The sequence below is a fragment of the Crocodylus porosus genome, unplaced genomic scaffold (genome assembly GCF_001723895.1).
Source record: "Crocodylus porosus isolate Cpor-Errol unplaced genomic scaffold, CroPor_comp1, whole genome shotgun sequence".
Lineage (NCBI taxonomy): Eukaryota > Metazoa > Chordata > Crocodylia > Crocodylidae > Crocodylus > Crocodylus porosus.
In genome coordinates, this window is record NW_017728943.1 from 31,727,029 (window position 1) to 31,748,730 (window position 21,702).

Below are 21,702 nucleotides of genomic sequence, written 5' to 3' on the forward strand. Positions count from 1 at the left end.
AAAGCCGAGTACAAGGGGAGAATGACATCCCGGGATTTGCTTGAGAAGCATCTATGGATGTAAGCCAGCATTTTGGTTGCTTTACTAGCTGCAGCATCACATTGCAGGCTCATGTTCATCTTGTGGTCAATGATGACCCCCAAGTCTCTTTTGGCCAGCGTAGCATTGCCAAACCTATAAGGATGTTGCAGGTTTTTCTTCTCAAGGTGGAGAATCTTGCATTTTTTGGTGTTAAACACCATCAGGTTCTCATCCGTCCATTTGCTGAGCCTGTCCGGGTCAGCCTGGATCGCCCTCCTGTCTTCTGGCGTGGATGCTTTCCCCAAAGTTTGGTGTCACTGGCGAACTTGGCCAGTCCGCTCCTGACTCCAATGTCCACATCACTGATGAAGAATATGTCCCTGCAATGGGAATTTCCTATTCCTCCACTATATGGGCAACCCTCTTTTATTTTCCTTAGTAAGCTCTGCCCTTGGAATTCAACACCTCAAGAAGCATGGGCATCTTCACCTTAAAGAAAAGGGCTGTTGTACATTATTGGGACATTAAAATGGTTCAAAAATGCCATCACTGATTATTTCCTTGTTTTCCCCACATCACATGGAGAGCAACTGCAACTTATTGAGGAGCTTGCAGTGGGTGCATTAAGGATGATTCCAAACTTCACAGTTCCTCCCACAAAACAGGGTCTGGGTGAGTAACTGGGACCTTTTAAACCAAGCCCTAGATCAGTTAGGGCCCACCAAGGCCACAGACCTAGGTTTCATAGTTTCTTAGAAGCTAGGGTCAGGAGGGACCTGAACAGATCATCTAGCCTGACCCCTTGCCACAGGCAGGAATGAATGCTGGGTTCACAAGACCACAGACAGGTGATCATCTAACCTCTTTTTGAATTTGCTGAAGGTGGGGGGTGAGGACCACTTACCTAGGAAGATTCTGGCCACCCTAACCGTAAAATATTGCCTCCTGATCTCTAACATAAACTTATTCTCCATCTGCTTATTACCATTGTTCCTCGTCACCCCAGGTGGTGCTGGGGAGAATAGGTTATGTCTGTACTATGGGAGGATGGTATTCTCCCTCTGCTCCCCCCTTCCCCTGGTATGGAGACCCCTTTGCTGAAGGGTGAAGCTTTTCTGTTACACCAGCTTCCCCAAACAGCAGAAAGTCTGATCTCAAAAGCTGCCTTCTGCCACCACAACTGTGCCCACACCAGAGGTTTTGCTGGCAGAACTGCATTGGCCACAGTGCAACCCTCCTGGCTCTGCTAGCAAACTTTGCCTATAATAAGTCCCCCTGCCCTCTCCTTTCTGAACCTGGGAGAAGCCTTCACAGCCTCCCTTCAATGACTCTAAAACTTGGAGGCAAGGATTTCTTGGGGTGACATCTTGTATTAGACCAACCACGTATTTGGGATAGCATTAGACAACATTCTGTATGCCAGGTCACTTCATCTAAAACTTGGAAGCCATTTACTTATTTCCCCGCATTGTCATTAGTGGCTGGCCTCTTGTCATTGTTCACCTCAGCAGTCCTTCAGCAATACAGTCTCACTCCTCTATATGTTTCTAACCAATCTTCTCTCATTTGTCCTTCTCTACCACAGTTCCCCTTCCCTTGTTTCTACATAGGATATCATTTCCTTCCCCTCAGCTGCCTCCCAAACAAACCTCAAAACTGAGACTTCACAATATGTATATAAAATCCATAAACAAATACTGAGAGAGACGAAATTAGTCTATCACCATTATTTATCACAGTTTATTCTTCTGCTTATATGATGTATTTCATTCCACCTACACTTTTCTTTCTTGCCTATTATTTCCCTGTGATTTTTCCATCACTCTATATAATTGGGACCCCAGTCCCAATGGAGCATTTGGATGCAAACACAACTTAAATAGTAAGGAGGTAGGTAGACAGTGGAAAAATAGTATGTAGCCATGGAATTAATAACAGTAACTTTAATATACACAAGGGAGCCACATTTACATGGAATGGGCAACATTAAGCAGTGCCTAATTTTTGTGTGCTCAGCTCTGCATCCTTATATCCTTTTAAAACAGAGCTTAGCTGCCTGTATTGCAGGCAATAGAAAAGGGGGGAAGCTGCCTGTGTGATGCACCCAGCCAAGAAGGGGTGAGCCTGGGAACAGGAAGAACCTGCTTGCACAGGAGAGAGAGCCAACCTGCTTGTGTGGTGGAGAGAGGGGCTTCCCCCCTCAGTCCGTGCCCCACATTGGTGTCTGAGCCCTTGGTTAGTGGCCCACACAGCATGCAACTCCCAGTCACTAAGAATTTGAACAGCCCTCCTGCATGCTTTATCCCTTGCCTTTGTCTCAACCTCTAGCATCACTATGTGCCAGGTGAGATGCACTGAAAGCAGGAAATATGACAGGAGTTAGGGACATGCTGAGTACTCCAAGACTTGCATCAAAGGTATTGCACCTTTGCATCAAAAGTGTTGTAGGAATCTTTATGGGCTGGCTAGAACTAGTACTTCTAGCATAATTGGGTGAATTTTCAGTAGGATTAAAATCAGTGGGAAGGCAATGAATGCAAATCCCTAAAGCTGGTGAAAAAATCTGCAAAGGTTTGGTCCCTGGAGGAAATAGCACATGCTGGTCTGTTCTGGTTCGAGAGGCCTGGTAAACAAGAACTGCAAACTATACAAGGAGACAGCCTTGATCTGATTAAAAGGTTTGTTCCCACTGGATCTTAGACCTGACAGACTTGAGATTTCACCTGCTATGATCCTATGAGGAAGATGGGTAATTACTTAGTAACATAAGTATGTGTGTAAGCTGTTTATTGTTTTATTATATAGATTTTTCCCTAATACTTTTCTTCTAGATAAATAAAGTATTACTGTGTGAAAACTGGCTGGTCCCTGGTTAACTCTCCTGAGAGACAGCAGAATGGGTGCTGCTGACCTGCTGAGGTGGTGGCAAGTGAATTGCAAAGGCCTTCAGCTTGGAAAGAGAAGGAGGAATGTGAATGCCAGCTCCAAAAAGGTGTAGGCCAGAGGCCTAAGGAGGCCAGTGGGGAGTTAGAGATGTACTAGGAACTGTTGACAAGGGCTCTTTGCCCCATTGCATTCTAATCAGGCTGGTCTTCTTTGTTGTCTAGGCATCATCAAGAGGAAGGGTAGAGGAAGCACTATACCTAGACTCCTGGTGGCCCCAGGGAAACTTTTAGTATTGCTCCCCCCCACCACCACTTTTGCCAGAGATAATGATAATAATAATCAAAAAATTACCATTTTTGGGTCTCCTTTCTGTCCGGGTCTCGGGCTGCCGCCCAGTTCACCCATACCTGTGTCTGACCCTGGGTAGAAGAGAGAGTCTCTCTCTGTCTCTCTCTGTCTCTCTCTCTCTCTGATTCCCATGCCCACTGCCAGAGCAGCAACCAGCTGAAAGAAGGAGCATGGTTCCCAACCCCATCCCCCAGCTGTCAGCTGGAACATGCTCAGATCTGATAGACTCTTCAGAGAATTTAGCTGCCAAAGGAGCATGTCTCTACTGAGCAAGTTCACATTTTTACAGTGATAGCAAAAGAGAGAGAGCCTTGAAGCTAGAACAATTCAACTTACACAAATATCCCAAAATGGAGGCACCAGTCTCTTAAATAAAAACCTTTAAGAACTCTTTAACATGAGCAAAAGAACATATTTTTTCCTACTTATTCTGAGAAATGGCTAGACCATTTTAATTCAAACTTTCTTTAAAAAGAAAGAAAGGCAGCCTGAGGCAGATGCTTGGTCTGGATCATTTCAGCCCAAATGGCTGAATCTGGGCAAATGGCATCATTATTGGACCTCTATAATAAAGCCCTGGAGGTGGAAGTACCACCAGCTTTTTGAAAGGTGCCTCAATTCTATTTAGTGGTGACAAGTATATGGGTTCTCCCAAGGCTTAGCACAAACCTATAAACTTTCAGAAAAGAAGCCTTCTTAAGTCAAATTCCTTTCAGACCTCTGTTGCACCTAGCTGGCAAATTACCTAATATTAAGCTTTTTCAGATCAGCTTATTCCTCCCCAGAGAAATAGCTGCCATAAGAAAGCCATATATAGTCTCCACTATTCACAGCAAGCTTTATGGGCTAATAGATGTATGCCTGCTGAGCAAAACAGATGGTAGAATTACAGCTAGTATTAGCAATGGAAGTGAGAAGAGCAGCAGAGTTTGCAGAAAATAGCTGATGTGCTAACACAACAGAAGTGATGGTTTTCTTGAGATGCACAGGGATGGCAAACAGCTAATGGAATTTGCCCTGTGTCAGCCTCATGGCTCACCTGTGCTCTTGGAGTCTTCCCACAGGTTGAACATACAACACATTTACACCACTATAAACAAAGGGTGAAGAGAGGATGCCTACCAATGTAATTTACTTAAACTCATTGTACAATTACCCAGAAAATCAGGAGTAAAATTACCACAGTGCAAATATCATGCATCCAGAGCAATCCCAGTATACAGCCTCTTACCTGTTTTCCTGCCACAAAGTGGTGATGTTCTCACTGTAATCATGCTAACTATAAGCAGCTACTCTGGAATAACTGGCTATATATTCACTCCAGGCACTAGTGTAATCACCATTGTGCATACAAAAGTGATCTAAGCCAGTGGTTTTCAACCTTCTTTGACTCGCGGACCCCACAAAATTTCGAATGGGGGTGCGGACCCCTTTGGAAATCTATAGTGTGCATACAAAACATACTCTTACTCTCTCTTGCACACCTGCACCTGTTCCAGGTCGTAGATTGATATCACCAGGTGAGTGAAGGGGCCACAGGGCTGCAGTGTCACTAGGTCCCACATGTAGCAGTGGAGGTGGGAAGATGAAGTGGGGCTGCCCAGCCATGTTCTGCCTGCTGACTCTGGGCTGCCTCCTGCTACAGCTAGGGCAGCCTCTGGTCATGGGGGGGAGCTGGAACAGCAGTAGCACGGCTGCCATCTTTACAGCCACTTTTCATGGACCCCAAGGGGGCCGTGGACCATGGGTTGAAACCCCCTGATCTAAGCATAACTAGTGTGACATCTGCCTAATCTCTCCACAAAATTCACTGATTCTTCACCATTTGCCTAGAAAGAAGTGCATTTTTCCCTAGTAATGAAAAAACACAGAGCGTGTCTCTCACCACTGGCTTAAACAAGTTTCAGCCATTCCAGCCAGCCTTGTGCCACTGGCTGCTTTCCCTAAGAGCTTCCCAACAGTAATGAGTGGTATACTGCTAACTCAGTCCAGTTTTAAAAGGCTGTTTCAAAATTAGTTTGGAAAGGCAGTGAAATTGATACTGGGGTGAAGGAAGCTGCATGAAGCAATAGGAGTTATGGAGCTTTTGATACCCCACACCAGAAGCCACGAGGAGCAGGTTACAGCTCTGGGAGCATTGTTTCACTGATTACACTTCATATGAGCTTGTGTTAGACGTGCACACCACAAGACAGGAAGCAGCTGCTATAAGTGAGTAGCTGTTGACCTCACACCACTGCATCCATCAAACACACTAAGCCCTATCACTACAGGACATCCTTTAGACTCCTCCTTTTCATGTGCAATAAGCACCAGAGTAACTGTCTTCAGGGGAGTGACCCTGAAGTGAATCATCTGCAGAGAAGCACTCTCCTCTGAGGCACTCACTTCATCTGCACTGTCCTAGGAGTGAACAGTGAGAACCTGCCTTCTCCCTACTGCCCCTTGAAGGCAACTGCCTGGTGTAAAACAGAGTAGTGTCCGTGGAGTGGATTACTATGATCTGTTCCTAGCATGTCCATCCCAGGTAAGGTTGGCTTCTTTGCATATGAAGAGGACCAACATTTCTGGAGTTACCCTTTCACCCTAGCCTACTTCTGTGCTAAAATCTCTTGTGTTCTAGAATCCTAGAGGCCACTGAACCAGGAACTTGATTAAACTAACACTGAAGGCTCAGATCAAGCGTAGTCTATGCTTGCCTGGCAAGGGAAACACCGTGACCATGGAGGCAGTCTTCCTAGCTGCACCAGGAAAGACTGCTCTCCTGGCACAGGGATAATACCTTCCAAGGTAATGTATAGTAAACCTCCCACTTAGCTGCTGGAGTGGGAAGGTCTTGGCTTTAAGCCATTTATAGAAATGGGAGACTTCTCCCTGGCTTGCCTCTGCGGCCTTACGGCTGAGGGCGAGCAAAACTTGGGGACAACCAAACCCCAAGCCTCTGGGCTTGGGCCTGCAAGTAGGATGCCCTTCAAAGGTTTTGGAAGCATCTGAAGCCCCAGATGGGGGTAGAGGATGTTTGCTGGTAGTAGGGCCACGTATGGTTCTGGACTGACTCTTGGATTTGGCATTTGTTTTGGCTAATTTGGTTTGGAATACAAAAATAATAATAAAAAGTAACACTACAATGGGGAAAAGCCATAGGCAGAGGGAGAAAAAATTATTTGGGGGGGGTGAGCACACGCACACATCCTCCCCACTGATCAGCAGGTAACTCTGTGGAAGAAGGACTGTTGGGGGGGCAGACTGAGGCCTCCACAGTAAGGGAGGGTGTGGGGCAGAGGTGAATGGGGCCCCAGCCGGGCTGGATCATGGGACATTTGGAGCCTGGGTGGCTCATCTAGGGGTGCAGAGAGGCTCCCACTGCTGTACACACCCTGGCAGAGGCCCAGGGGACACATGCCCCCCCAGTCTGTGCACGGGGTGGAGGCGGCTGCCACTGTGGGCTGGGCTGTGTGAGCCATTGCCAGTGCAGTGGCCTCAAGAGCCATGCAATGCCATGTGTGTCCCAGCGCTGGATGGGCAGGGGCAATGGGAAGCACATGGCGTCATGCCGCTCCCAGGGCAATGGCAGTGGCACCAGCAGCGACACATAGAGCTTTGTGTGCAGCAGCAGCCGCCTTCTCCCCTCACATAGATGGGGGAGCACATGTCCCCAGGCCTCTGCTCTGGTATGCACAGTGGCGGAAGCCCCCCCACAACCTGGACAAGCTACCCGGGCTCTGATTGTCCCACCACCCAGCCCATCCGGGCCCCCATTCACACCAACCCCTGACTCTGCCCCACACCCTCCCTCAATGGCACAAATATCAGTAGCAACCAGTTTGCAAGCAATATAGAAGTTAAAGGGCCCCTCTACACATGCAGATCAAGGCACAATGGGATCTAATGTACGATCTACACAATTGCACTTCCTGCCATGCCATATGTATATGGCTGGAAGTGTGATTGTGGGATTGTGCATCAGATCCCATCGCACCTTATTCCCAGTGCAGGGGGAACAAGAAGTAAGCTCCTGTGGCAGTGAGCTGCCTCAGCTGACAGGGCTCCCAGCCACTGGGGAGATGCATGCTACACAAGCTCCCTGCTACATATGCAAAGCTAGATAACAACCAGCTATAAAGTTAGTATGCATTTTCAAGATCTAACTTCATAGCTTTTTGGACCTTTTTATTGGTACTTTGCACATGTAGCTAGCTTCAGTTAATTGCACAATTAACCAGCTAATTGCACAATACCTGTGACATGTAGAGGGGGGCCCAAGTGTGTCACATAAAGCTTTCATTTCATGAGAATAAAAACATTACAATTCTTCCCTTGCTTATTCTGTCTAAACAGGGTCACTGTTGCAGATACTGGCTCTCCACCGGCTTCAGTCATATGTTCAGTAAAAGCTCTGTTATCCGGCATGAGTGGGAAATAGGAGGTGCTGGTTACCTACAAATTCTGGTTATCTGAGGCACAGGTTTTGAACCTTTTTGAAAACCCCTGGGTGGGGGGGGGCCAGCAGCAACTGCACATGGAGCAGTGGCAGTGCAGGGTGCTGGGTGACAGTGGCCGCTGACACGTGCAAGCCGCCCCCCGCCCCGGCCTGGCTGGCTGGCCAGCCAGGAATTCCAATTAATAGAGTGTTCTAGATAGTCTAATGCCAATTAACACAGATTTTACTGCATCTTCTTCCTCCAACTCCTCTCTCATGTTCCTCTCCACTATATCTCTCTCACCTCATCTTTGGTCTTCCACTTCCCCTTCTCCCTGGTAATGCCATATTGGTAATTTCTTTTCCATGTATTCTTCCAAATTCTTTTGAACATGCCCATAGCATGCCAGTCTTCTCTCTTGTACTTTCTTGGATGTACTTAGAATAAAAGCATTATAATACAATCCATATTCTTCTGTACATTTCTTAACTGGAAGAAACCTGTCATTCACTTACTTTGCCAGTTCTTTAATGCACTTTACAAACAAGTTAAACCGTCCCACTTTGGGCTTTTAAACTCTCACCAAGTGTGCCCAGAGTAGGAGGTGTCCCTTTCTATTTTTGGTAGAAAACTTCAGATATCCTGCCATATCCATGTTGTAAAAGGTTAGCCTGTGTTCTCATGCGAAAAACTTACTTTGCATCATTTAAACAACCCTTAGGGCTTCATGTGGGGGTGTGAAAAGCTGCAATCAGGAGCTGGTATCAGGAGCTGGAAAGGAGTGGAAGGCTTGAGGGGGAAATCATTTTTTTGAATCACAAATGAGACGCACTTTTTTCAAGCTATGTCTTAATACTTGTTCCACACCTTCTATACTATTTTATGCATGCCAGCTCTCCCTCCTCCTCCTATCTAACTCAGCAATCTTCCCTGGCATTTTTTTTTCACTTGCTTAAGATTGAGTGGAACAGAAATTCAGATTTGTTTAGTCTCTCTTAAGCAAGGTGCATCTCTGGAAGAATTTGCTATTAGTCATAAAGTGGGTGTTTCTTTCTGTGCGTACAGAAGAAATGCAGTATTTTTTAAATATGTAAAAAGCGTGACTGAGCAAATTTATTCACCCACTGCCCCCCCCATTCAATCCTCTCTTTGATGCCTTATTTTATTGTGTAATGTAAACATGTTATTGCACGTAAACTGGTTTTAACCACTGCAAAGGAGATTGTGCTGAGCTCATTATCTGGGGGCATCAGAAGTGCTGAGCAGGCATCAGTTCTGAGGTTAAGCTGCCTAACAGAATGAAATCAAAGGAATTACTAAAACACTGGGGATCTTGTTGTAGCTGGTGGACAAAGGAAGAAAGCAGTGTAAAGAGGTAAGAGTTAGATGAGTTGTGGAAACAGCAGCTTCTGTTTGCCAGGATGAGGGTTAAGAATTATGGGGAGAGAGAGGGACAGTTGGGATAAAACTAAGTCAGTATGTGGCTACAACCTGGAAAGAAGTGGGAAGACATTTTTTGATGCTGAGGAAGCATTCACAGCTGAAAGGGACTGATTAGAACAGGGGTGGCTAACCTGAAACAGGCAGCCTGTGTGAGTGGTATGCAGCAGATCAGGGAGGAGACAAGCAGCACAGAGGCAGATAGAGCAGAAAGCAGAGCAGCAGATCAGATCAGAAGCACAGGACTAGGAGCAGAAAACAGAGTAGCAGATTGGATGAGGGAAGGGCACCAGAGTGGTACTTGGGTACAGGGCTAATTTGTGTCACGTTGCCATAAAGGTTGCCCCCTCCCCAATGGATTAGCATATGGCTAAATAGACACCTATAGATTCCTTGTCTTCCAGAACATGAGTATTAACACAATTCTAGTGCCATTACAGGAAATATTTCAGTATTTTTGTTCTAACCAAAGTATTATTCAATCAACTAAAACAAGGAGCTATACATTCCATGCCTACTGCTGTCACCTTGTTACCATAGTCCAACACTGAGAATGCTACAAGGAAACAACTGTGGGACCTTGTTGTAGTGGCCTGGTTTTTCTAGCCTGAACTTTAAATTACTGCATTTATTTATTTATTTAAAGTCCTGTCTGTGTGTGTGTGTGAGTACGCGTGTGTGTGTGTGTGTACGCACGCATATGATACGCACATGCACATATGTTGATCCATAGCAATATTTTATTTTGAAGACTATATCTTAGCTCTTTATTCAAGAACTAGCCAACTGCCTGTCAGGAATGATGTGGGGCGGGGGGAAGCAGGGACAGAGCTCTGCCACCATATCTTGGGGGGGGCAGGGAATGGGAGCAGGAGGGAGGGAAGCTTGCCCCGCCATTCCCTCTATCCCCTTTGGCCAACACCCTGCACGGCTGACCCCATGGAGCAGTGCTGGCCTCACCCCCCGCCCAGTCCATCCTCTCCGACCCTGCCATCATGGCCACTGCCGCCTCCTGTCCAGAATGCTTTTGGAGCACTCTGGTTATTTCAGTAACCAGTCAGAGTGCTCCAAGACTGTTATGGACAGACGGACTTAGCCCTTTATTATATTAGAATTGAGACAAGTTCATCAGCACTTCCCAAAGAGAGGAGCCCTGGCCATGCAAGATTAAAATCCAGAATTCCTGGCAGTCCCATTGGTCCATCAGGTGACCATCATTGTACAATAACAGAGGTGGAATGTCATGTTGCAGAGAGGAAGGGTCAGGGTTCAGGGAAGGCATCTAAGAAATGAAGAAGGAGCTCACGGTTCTGGGTATGGGCAGTTTCAGCCAGCCTAGCAAACTTCTCAGTTATAGTTTGGTTTGCTTTTTCCTCTATATAACCAGGGTTAATAAAGAGGTCAGTCTTGTTGATTATACGGACTCAAGGACAGGGGCTGACTACCATTGAGAAACCAGTTGAAAGAGCAAGATTTTCACAACTGCTAAACATTGGAAACAAATCCTTTGAAAAATCTGTTCAAGATTTAATATAATAGTGCAGGAAGATGCATATCTCATTCATCAAGGCATAGTGAATTGGTACTATAAGCTTACTTTCAACTGTACTTGTGACATAGTGGCTAGTATATTCCTTTCCAAGTGGTCTACCATAAAGATGCATTTTCTCACCTCCACTCCGGAAGACATGATGATTTAATACTACCAGGAGCTCTTAAATGTAATGTATTTTTATTCTATTCTATAGTTATTTATGCATCCATTACTACTCCAGTACTGGTCAGATGTGTCTAGCCATGGTCTGTAACATGGTAATTTTGAAGTAGTTGAAAGTATGATGCACTCTAAAATAAGCAGTTTTCTTGGTATCAGATCCGTTGCCTTATTGATTCCCCCCCACCCCCATCTTTACATGTACCAGCTCAACTGGCCTAAATCTTAGTTCACAATTAGGGAAATCACTTCTTGTATGCTGTACCAATGGTAGCATCCCAATTATTTCTACCCCCACTCTGTACTGTAACTACAACTGGGTGTACCTGTCCCAGATGCCAAGTAAAAACAGGTGACAAAATAATTGCTCCCCAGGACCAAGCACAGCCATAGTAGTAGAACGTGTGTCTGCAGAGTCATCCCTACAGCAGCTGCAACAAGGCACCACATTGGCAAAGCATCAGCTTGCATGGGGGGAGCTGGAGCCCTCCATGCAGCACGGAGTGGGCAAAGAGCACAGGAAGCATCTTAGGAGCTGCCTCTCCACCCATGGCTATTGCAGGAAGAGCAGACTGCCTGTGAGGAGCTAAGAGCCTGCTGTGAAGCAGGCAGCCTGCCAGGAACTGCCCCCTTCCCCAGCCTGGCACAACACCAGCCACACAGGGGAGCAGGGAGCTGCCCCTCTTCCCCCACCTCCCCTTCCAGGTTGCAGTAGCACCTACAAGGCAGGGAGCTGGCCCTCTACTCCAGCAATTGCACAGCTCCAGCCAGGCAGGGACTGCAAGCTGGCCCCACTGCATTAGCAGCCCCTGTGCAAGGAGGCAGCAGCTCCAGGCCCATAGGACCAACAGCTCTTGGAAGAGATTAGTTGTTTTCCCTTCAAGGGCTCATGAGTATCCTAGTCCTTATAATTTTTAAGTGTAACCCGGGTGGCAGCCCAATAGTTGCCACCTCTGCCCAAATATCAGGGATGGTGTGGTGAGAGTGGGGCAGGGCTTCTGGCCAACACCAATTTACTTTTCAGCCGGCCCCTGATCTCCACAGAGCAGCCCTTGGTCCCAAGAAGGTCTAATACTTATTAACTATTTACACTTTGTTTACAAAACAAGAATAATAAGAAAGGATATTTACAAGTGAACTTAAATGGCAAAACAAACCAGAATGCATTAGTCAACCCGTGACTCAGGAACCACAGGTAGGGTAACTGGCAGCTTTCAGCCACTGCCAGGAAGCAGGGTGCTCATTTCCAGCAGCTCCAACCGGCTTCCCAATAAGCAACAGACTGCAACAGTGTAAGCTCTTCTGGTCTGCAGCAATCAAATTGTATCAAACCCCAACCCCCCAAAGAGGCTGAAGGGTGACCCCCCAAAAAGGCAAGTAACAAGCAACAGAGTAGGCTCCTGCAGCAATCGGCATAACCCAAATACAAAGCTCAGGGACTCCATCCAATGACAATCAGCTGCAGAATAAGGGACAGGACTGAATCCCCGCTGGAGCAGTCAGTAGCAGAGGGTCAGCAGCAAGCAGCTCCCAGGGGTTGATGCTCTAAACCCCTGCTCCAGATGACTGGCCAGATGCCCCCCACACCTCGTGGCTTGCCAATCCCACTCCGAGTGCCAGCCTGCGCCCCAAGCTCCCAGGGGCTCTCATCCTGGCCGTCTGCTGCTCCTCAGGATGCCAGTGCCTTGCCTGTTGCTGTTCCACTTCCCCAGGAAAGGTAAGGGATTTCCTCAACTCACTAGCCCAGCTCCCTGCTCTAGATAAGGATACCACCTGCACTCCTGGCCGCTGCTTCTTCTCCGCAGTGGAGTGGGGAGCTGACTGCCACCCCTAGCCTCTGGGATGCCCAACACATCCAGCACATTACGATGGGGCCTTGGGGTGCCAGCTCTCTGCCCAGAGCCCTGGCCATGGCTCCCTTTCTGCTGCAGGGCTGGAGGCACAGCTGACTGCCGCTGCCTTCTTCTCCCAGGGCCTTCAATGGGGTCAGCTCACCCCAGATCTTCTTAGGTCTCCTGTGTCATTCCCTGGAGTCACTGTCAGCAGCCCCCCCCAGTTCGGCTGCTGCTTTTGTCCCCTCCGACAGTCCCTCCCCGGCTTGCAAACCAGCCAACCAGGACTCAGGGTGGCTGGCCCCCAATTCCGGCCATTGCCCTTCCATGTGAATGAGGGGATTGAAAACCCCTACTTTCGAATGGCTTCTCCTTTTCCACAGGGCAGGGCTCTCCTGCTCCACCCCTGGGGTTGCTCAGAGTTCACTGGCACTGTTTCTGGCCCAGGGTAAGCATCTCAAGCCAATCTGGTGAACCCACATTGGCAGTCTGTTACAGAAGTTATGTCTCTTCTTAAACTATAGCTGCTGCACAGCCAGCTGAGAATACCCAGACCCAGTCTCCATTTGCTCTCAAGGAGCTATTGAAATTATTTGCTCTGCGTTTAAAGAAAGTCCCTACTATGCCCACCTCAGGTTGGGGGGAGCTGAGAGTAGGCGTACAGCCACTTTTTCAGCGTCGGTCACTGCTCCCACACTCCCTTTTACAGAATTCTGGATCTGCCCATGGCTGAATTGTATCCTAACATCACAATTACCTTGAGACCCTTTATGACCCTCCCAGTAACAGTGACTTCCTGTGAGGGGAAGCTAAACCTGATGAAACGTGTTCATCCTTAGCAACGTAAACCTCATGGAAACATATTTACATTCTGCAACATGGCAAGAGCATCTTTCTAATTTGGTAATCTTGGCCACTCAACATAAATATGCTAACTCTTTTCAGTTACAACAAGGTGATCAATGAGTTAGCCTCCACCAAAGCTTAAAGAGTGAAAATATAATTTTTCCTTTTACTCTTCTTATTCAGGCTCTTGTTTTTTTTTCTGTTTCACGTACCATCAAATTTAAACAATATCTAGGTTGCTTCTGACTTTTGAGGAATGGATTCCTCCATTGTTCCTTGTACCTTCATTTCTGAAAAGTCACTTACTTACATATCTTGCTGGAAAGCGTAACAGTGTAATGAAATGCGAATGTTCTTGAGACTTTTATACATTGGTTCAAGTCTTCTACTCTAATGCATCTTTTTAATTTAAGGCACGTTATTTTGTATGTTACAGTGCTAAGTACAAAATGCGATCAAGCATATGTGCTAAAGCATGAGTGATCTTTCTTTTTTACTAATGGAAAGAGGAGAAAGCAGTCAACATCATCTCCAATCCAGGCACCAAAATTGCTAGTTACTCTCATAATTTTTCTTTATCTTTTTAACAAAATATTGACCTAGTCTATTGACTGCTCATTCTCAGAGATTATATTTGAGCCAAGTATTTGAGATTATCAACACTGTCCTGCACATAAAGAATGAAATAAAACAGCCAAATATAATTCCCTTAACTACACATACAAAATCTGCTTCATCTTAAAACAAAACCATTTTGATGCATTGTTAAAGTTGTTAAGTCAAGCAGGTAACCCTGCAAGTTAATACAATAATAACTTGGAGAGCAGAGAGTAGTCCTTAAAATAAACTCATACACATTCTTCCTTGTGTCACCCACCTGATGTTTAATAAGAGCTTCACCTTACTTTAGTTTGTGTGTCAAGAAGTCTCTGTGCTCCATTTCCCTATTGTGAAGAGGGAATAACTTCACTTTTCCCAACCTTGGGCCACCCTGTCTATTTAGATTGTAATCTCTTCAGGACAGTACTGTGTCTGTATAGAAGCAAGTATATTGGGGTCATGAACTACACTGGGACCCTACCATAACTCATGTAGTTATTTATAATAAGTACATCTGACTAATTGGGCATTCCCAGGTTACACTGTCAATCAAGATAACAATCAAGATCATGGTCTGCAAAGAGAGATTTTTAAAAACTGAATCAATAATTTGGGCTAAGAACAGGCAGTCAAAAAGCCACAGGCTGAATCAATTCAGTCTTCACAGGTTAGTCTAAACTGCATAGCTTGAACTGAGAAGCAAGTAAACAGACATTCACTTTTTATTCTGGAAATGCAGCCATGGGATCCCAGATGCATCTACCTGGGTAGGGGAGCCGGGGAGAGGGCAGCCCCTGTCTGGCTTCTTCCCTGCGCTCTGTCTCCCCTGCAGGCCCAGCTGTGGTCCCATGCTGGCATGGAAAGGAGTTTAAACCTACCTTCCCACACTCCCACAGTGTGCCAGCCCAGGCAACAGGTTTTAACCTCCACCCCCATTCTCCACTCAAGCAAGGAAGGAGACCAAACTGGGGCTGTCAGGAACTGCCCCCCAAACCTCTCAAGCAGAGAGCAGAGTGGGAAGCAGAAGCCTGCCCCAGGGAAGGGGTTTAAACATCCTCCCTTCCCACCTTGGCATGTGAGCCATGGGCCACGGTGCGGCCATGCCCCCCTGCTCTCTGCTTGAGTGAGGAGAGAGGGAGAAAACCCTAGCAGGAGCTGCCCTCTCCCCCACTCAAACATGACAGACTCCCCCCGTGCACACCCTGGCTGGGTCCATGCAACCACAGAGAGAGTTTAAACCCCTCTCCTTCCTGCCTCAGCCTGCTGCCCCCAGGCTGGTGTCTGGCCACAACCCGCACCCCCTTTGCTCAAGTGTCAAAAAGCCAGACAGGGGTTGTTCCACCCCTACCAGGCAGACCCCAGCATGTGTCCCATGCAGGCAGAGGAGGGGGCCTAAAGCTCCCCACCCCTCTTTATTCTTTCATCCTGACTTGGGGTCTGGCTACCCCCACCCCCTGTTCTAGCAGTGAGTGGGTAAAAAGCCTGTGAGGGTCTGCTCCACACCTACCAGGCAGACCCTGGCTGTGGTCCAGAGCCAGGTTTCCCACCCCCTTCTCAGCCAGTTGGAGTAGTGATAGTGCTCCAGCTAGGAAGCAGAGGGACAAGGCCAACCTAGCCCTGCTGGAGCAGACAGCACAGCACAACCCAGGGCTGCAAAGCACCCTGGGATGCTGGGGGACTGTGATTTAACTTGAATGAGGAAGGGGTCTGGGACAAAAGTTCCATAAACCAATTTAACCTAAACAGTGTAGCCAACTATCATGATTTTTTGTATTATTCTTAAAGTTTACACTTTGGGAGTGTGAAAAATGGAGCTCTTTATTTTATACATATAAAATATAAATACATATAAAGGAGTGAGCTCCATTTTTCACATTCCCAAAGTGAAGACTTTAAGAAAAATGCCAGAAATCATGAGAGTTGGCAACACTGCCTAAATCAGTTAAGTTTGATACTACATTCAACCAGGTTTATCTTAAACTGGTTTCAACCATTTTGAAAATGGTTTATGTGCACTGAACTTCTGTCCTGTTACAGGTTTAAACTCATTTCTGATCACTTAAACCTTCTGTCCTTAGCCTACAAGGAATTATTCAGTAAACAGGAAGACATTGTCTACCTTTGAGTTCCAATCATAATGTGCTTTTCCTTTTTTAATATCTGTGCAGCAATCTAAGCTCTTAAAACAAGACATCCCACATTAATCTTTGATAGAGAAAGAGTTTCTTTTAAAATACTACACCTATGAAAAATCATTATATTTATTTTTTTCTGTTTTTACATATATTGTAGGTCCTTATTTCCCCCCTCTGCTCCCCAAATAAAACACTTTGCATCTTATAGAGAGGGACTTTAATTCGAACTGAAGCATTCAGTGAATAAAAATACCTTTTGAAAAAAGCTAAATGGATTGTTTGGCTACTCTAAGAATCATATATTACTTTTCTTTCTGTGGTATATGTAAACTTCACAATATAATAAACTTTATAAAACTGTATTTCCATGTTTCCTAACAGAGACCTTTATGCCAACTTTTTCTGTCAGTGATCACATTTAAGGAGTGAGGAGGTATAGATGTATGTGCTATCATATCTGGCAGAACCAAAATAACTCCAGTAGTATTGGGGAGTGCATTCTAGACTGGAATTTCCAGTGATATGGAGAGGGTGTATTGGGCCTCTGCACCAATAGTGCTCTGCAATTTAAAGTGGAATAGGTAAAACAGCTATTGCCCTACCTGTATGCCTTTGCTGTGTCAGTGAGGAGATTACTGCCTGTTCTAAAAGAAAGTTCACATGGTGGATTGAACAGCTGGCCTTCCTCTGCAGCCACAGATGAAGCAGTAATCCTTTATCAATGGAGAATTTTGATACGTTGGTCTGTTCAGTTCACTGAATGAGCAAGTCATCCACAAATGGACGATTTACTTGAATTTTTTTAATTGAAGTGTTCATTTTGTTGATGCATTCATTATGCTATGTGTTCTTTCTGCTTATTTATTAAGGGATTTTTTTCTAATGACTAGTAAATATTAATTCTGTACTTATGCTATAAACAGAACTTCCAATATGCTATTACTTATTCAATGTTTACACGAAAACTATAATATTCCTGATATTGGGACAAAAAGCATACTAGAAAAACGGGCTAAAGGGATGATCTTATTCATGTCTATTAAGTGTGTACTCTGTATGCCTGGCTATTACAAGACGCCTGAGTCAGGCTTGCTGAGTTTCTAAAATGTCTTGTTGAAAGCTAGATGAGAAACTGGCAGAGGAACTGTTTTTCAAGTTGTTGATAAACATGGAAAATTGTATGACCACAGTTGTAGTAAACAAATGAAAGATAGATATGGGTGCAGTAGAACGTGTGACTGATTTTACTCCATTCAAATTCCTTCAGCCACTCAAAGGAGCCACTCCTTGGACTGGTAAAATATGCATTATGTCACAGATTGAGTAAGCCCTTAACTATCATAATCAGTCCACTAACTGAGTTTGGCCAGTTTGGTCATCTGAACCTTTTCTTTAAGAAACAGCTTGAAAACATAAGCAAAACTCCAAAATGGTTTGTTGTCATCAAGCCTTCATTGTTGTACATAAACTTGCCTGTTGCCTCTTCAAGGTTCAGCTCCACTGCTCCTTTTTCAGAACTCTCTGCCTTCTCTTCCAAGAACCAGGGAGTGGATCAGCAAATGAATTTGGTCCAGTGACCCTAGGCCCTCTATTTCCAGTGTTTGGGTTTGCCTTACAACAGCACCTTGCAGAGGTACAGACATTACTTAAGTTTAGCCTCCTCAATTGCAGAAGTCAAAAGGATGCCAGCCTTTCTGGTATTCAGTGCAGAAGTCTGAAAAATTATTGGACTAGGTCACTGAGAGCTTTTTCATTATATGACTGGTTTAGTAAGTTATCACAATGAACACATCACTCTGTTTTTCAAGGGTAGTAAGTTCTGAGACACCAAAAAATACTATACATCCTAAAAATTAATTAATATAACAACAGATATTGTACATAGTTGTAAATGGGTAGGCAAAAGGAGAAGGTATGTCATTAAGGTCTAGATCATCCTCTCCATTTGCACTCTAAGGCCATGTCCAAATGAGCATGGACATGCAGTATGTGGCATCTCAGACCCAAGCCACACACCACACATGCAGGCACTCCCCTCACTGGGGGTTTTGACCCCAGGAGATCCCAGGAGATCCTAGGGCTCCACAATTCAAAAAGGATGTGGAGAAGCTTGAGAGGGTGCAGAGGAGAGCCACGCACATGATCAGAGGTCAGGAAAACAGACCTGATGACGAGAGGCTGAGAGCCATGGGACTCTTCAGCCTGGAAAAGCACAGGCTCAGGGGTGATCTGGTGACTGCCTATAAGTTTATCAGGGGTGCTCCCCAGGATCTGGGGGAATGTCTGTTCACCAGAGCGCCCCAAGGGATGACAAGATCAAACGGTCACAAACTCCACCACGATTGGACATAAGAAAGAACTTTTTTACTGTCCGAGCCCTCATGGTTTGGAATAGACTGCTGCCGGAGGTGGTTCAAGCACCGACTTTGAACGCCTTCAAGTCACCTTTGGATGTTTATCTTGCTGGGATCCTATGATCCCTGCTGACTTCCTGCCCCTGGGGCAGGGAGCTGGACTCAATGATCCTTTGGGGTCCCTTCCAGCCCGAATGTCTATGTCTATCATAGAATTTTCTAAAAGTTTGTTGATTGCTTTTCAGGATGATAGTAGAATCTCTACTTAAATTTGACTTTATGCCAAATCTTACTTCACAGTGTGGTTATTGTTATTTTATATCAAGAAAAAAAGCTTACCAGGTTTCATCCCTACTTTATTTAACTGCCACGATTTGCTCTCCATGGAGACTGGCCCTAGCTATGCAGGCAGGGTCTGCAGGGAAATGGAGTCCCCTGCCAACCAAATCCAGTCCATGGGCCAGACTTTGCCCACCCCTGTGCTAATATGTTACCTGTGGATAATTTAGTAAATTTGGAAGGGCGCCAAGGGAGCCCCAAAATGTTTTATCCATTATTTTCTAGTATCCCACATGCCCCCAAAGAAGACAGGCACTTTGTTTTTGGAAGGGAGAATGTAGAAAAAAAAATTTTTTCCAGAATCATGTCCAACTGAAAGCAGCAGCTAATTTGCCCTGAGCCAAATCAATTGCTGCTTCAGGCACAAACTATGGTGTATCCCTCTCACAGCTGCTAAGCAATTGGTAGCAGCTTTTGCCTGCCCAGCCAATAAAAAAATCATAGAAATCATAGAGAACTAGGGCTGGAAGGGACATCCAGAGGTTATCCAGTCCAACCCCTGCCTGACGCAGGATGATCCCTAGCCAAACCATGCTATACAAATTCCTAATCAAAACTCTTTGTAAAGCTACTGTCAACCCTTACACAACACAGACCTAACACCCTAACCTGGGACAGGTAAAGCAAGACTACCACATTCGCCCACATCCTGCTTCTATAAAAGGTTGTTAATGGTGATCAAGAAATCCCAGGTAGAGGGCCTCATGCTCTACCCTCCCCCTTCTAACCCCCTTGCTACAAAGAAAGGCAAAACCTCGTAGTCCATACCAATCTGAGCATGGGGTAAAATTCCTTCCTGACCCCAAATATGGCAATTGATCTGACCCTGAGTGGAGGGGCAAGACCCCATGTCCAGCTAACATCTTTTCAAGCCCTTTATCATCTTTATCTCCTGCCTCTGGACCCTCCCTAACTTCTTCCCATCCTTTAAAAATATGGAGTCCATAACTGCACACAATAATCTAGGTGAGATATAACCAAAACTGAGTAGAGAGGCACTATCACTTCCTACGTCTTGCACCTAATGCTTTTATTGTTGCATCCCAAAACTGTATTGCCTTCTGTGTAGCTGAATCATATTGCAGATGTATATTGAGTCTTTGGTCTGCTAGGACTCCCAGATCCTTCTCTGTAGCCCTGCCATCCAACCAGGTATCACACATTTTGTATTTGTGTTTTTGACTATTCTTCCTGAGGCGTACTGCCTTCCATTTGTCCACATTGTTAGCTTCAGCCCAGAATTCGAATCTGTCAAGATCCTTCTGAATTGCTCTCCCATCTTCCAATGTGTTCACAGTTCTTCCCAGTTTTGTATCATGCACACACTTGCTCAAGAAGCTTTCTGTGCCAGTGTCCAAATCATTAATAAATGTGTTGAACAGCACTAGGTGCAGGACATACCCCTGTGGGACTCCACTCAAAACCTCCTGCCATTCTTACATGGACCCATTAATAATTACTCGTTGCTTACAGCTATAGAGCCCATTATCTATCCACCTAATAGTAATTTCATCCAGCCCATATTTCTTCAATTTGTTTATGAGAAGCTCGTGTGAGACCTTGTCAAAAGCCTTCGTGAGGTCCAGATGCACTATATTCACAGCATGCTGTTTATCCATCCTAGTAGTTCTTTTGTCAGAGAAAGAGATAAATTGGCTACTGTCACTTTCTTAGCAGCTGTGAGAAGGTTAGCACTGGACTCCAGTGGTTCTGCTTGCTGGGCCAGAAAGAAGTGGGAGCTATTTTGGCAGCCATTAAAGCACAACATCTTCATGCTTTTATTCTGACAAAGAAAATCAGCTTCCTGACTTAAGACATTTGCACCACAAATTTGGAGGGCTGATTTGAGGCTAGAGGGTGCATGTTGTATACACGTTAATGCAGAACTTGATTTGGAGAATGAGGACCCTGATTGTCTTAATGGGATCTAGACAAATAGCCTCATTTACATCCTATACCCCAAGAAGTTTAGCTCTTCACAGTGGTAAAAGTGTTTTGCTTACTTTCCCATTTTGCTTCTACTCTGCACCTAAATCTCAGAACGCTAATATGATAATGAAATAATGCTGATGCATACACAAAGTTGAGGTAGACAGAACAAATGAAACAGATGGAGTCTGTAAATTTTTGGTAGATCACTATGTGGTATACAGTCCAATGGTTTGGCTGAAAATTGGTATCATCATCTTCCTGGTTTGTTGGACTAAAATCCAAGTGGATGCATGTTCAAGCAGTTGAGCATATAAATGCCCTTGTGGCATTGCAAAGTTCTTCCCTTTTAACCATGACGGTGCATCCCCGTGGAGGCTGGGGTGGGGCGTGGCAACCGCCGCAGGTGGCAGCAGCAGTGGTGGCAGCAGGGGCATGGCAGCAGCAAGTGTGGACCGCTCACAGACGGCCGTGTTGATGTCAGTGGCAAGGGTGGGCCGAGTGGGGACCACCCGCTGGTGGCCTCAGTGGTGTCGGCAGCAGAGGGCGGGGTGGTGAGCAGTGAGCAGGGACCTCCTGCAGCCACTGACAGCTGTGTCGGCAGCAAGGGTGGCACGGCAACCACCCACAGAACCTGGCAGCAGCTCTGGCAGTGGCCAGTCTCAGGGGGGGCACATGCCTCCTGTGCCCCCCACTATATGTCGCCTATGCTTTTAACCAAGGGTTATCTTCTAACACTTACTAACTTTAAGGCCACTGACAGACATTAAAGAACGAGGATCAAAGGGAGCAGGAGAGCACACAAGCCTCCGTGGCTCACCAAAAGCATCCGGGAAT

The 21,702-nt window shown here is 45.8% G+C and overlaps 1 protein-coding gene across 1 annotated transcript in view; it reads left to right on the forward strand.

Moving 5' to 3' along the window:
- SPTLC3 (serine palmitoyltransferase long chain base subunit 3) overlaps positions 1–21,702 on the forward strand; it is a 119,028-nt gene that overhangs the window by 4,727 nt on the left and 92,599 nt on the right. The gene's annotated exons all lie outside the window — the stretch shown is intronic.